Source organism: Capsicum annuum, chromosome 12 (genome assembly GCF_002878395.1).
Source record: "Capsicum annuum cultivar UCD-10X-F1 chromosome 12, UCD10Xv1.1, whole genome shotgun sequence".
Classification (NCBI taxonomy): domain Eukaryota; kingdom Viridiplantae; phylum Streptophyta; class Magnoliopsida; order Solanales; family Solanaceae; genus Capsicum; species Capsicum annuum.
In genome coordinates this window covers 27335848-27336755 of record NC_061122.1, presented here as the reverse complement: position 1 = coordinate 27336755, position 908 = coordinate 27335848, and positions in this window count along the sequence as shown.

Here is a 908-nt window from a genome sequence, read left to right as displayed (position 1 = left end):
AAAAAAAAGGCGTCTTTCTCTCTCTTCTCATCCATTGTTGTATACTCTCTCTTAGCGATTTTTGTTGTTAATTGTTTCTGTTTCTGCTGCTTTATTCATCATCTTCTGCTTCATCTTCTTCTTGTCGATCATTTGTTGTTATTGTTGGTACAACGCTACTACTGCGTCTGACCAATTTCTTAGGTCAAATTTTGTTTACTGCATCACTTTCCACTTTGGCATTACTTCATAGGTTACTTTGGTAAGTAAAATTATGATTTTTATTCGTATTTGTCATCTGGGTACACTTCTGTTTTTTCAATAATGGATAGAATCCTGATTATGAATCCAGCACAAGTGCCCACAATTTAAACAGATCAATCATCTGGTGCACTAGATGAGTAATCTGTTGCATCAGACGTATTATCTGTTGTATCAGGATGTTTATTTGTTGCACCAGACTAATTATCTGTTGTATCAGGATGTTTATTTGTTGCATCAGAATGTTTATCTGTTGCACCAGACTAATTATCTATTACAACGAATGATTAATCTGTTTGAAACAACACAAATCAACCCCTGCCACAAACCCAACAGATAAATCTTGTTATTGCTACTGGATTCTAAATTATTTTTTTTTACGTCGAATCGTCGAAATGTTTGTTGAGAAGATAATAGACAGAATGAAAATTAAATATGGACTAAAATGTCAAAGATCAAACATAATTTATTTATTAAACAAATAAACATACATATAATAGACTAAAAGAAAAATAATAGTCTAATTATTATTATTAATATCAGCATCATCATTGCCAGCCGACCAATCTTCAACCGGAAGTATAAAGGCCCTCCTTAGCCTACGTATCTTGCGGAGCATTCTTGATCTAACTCCTCCCAATTCCCATTGCAGATCACGAAGTTGATTC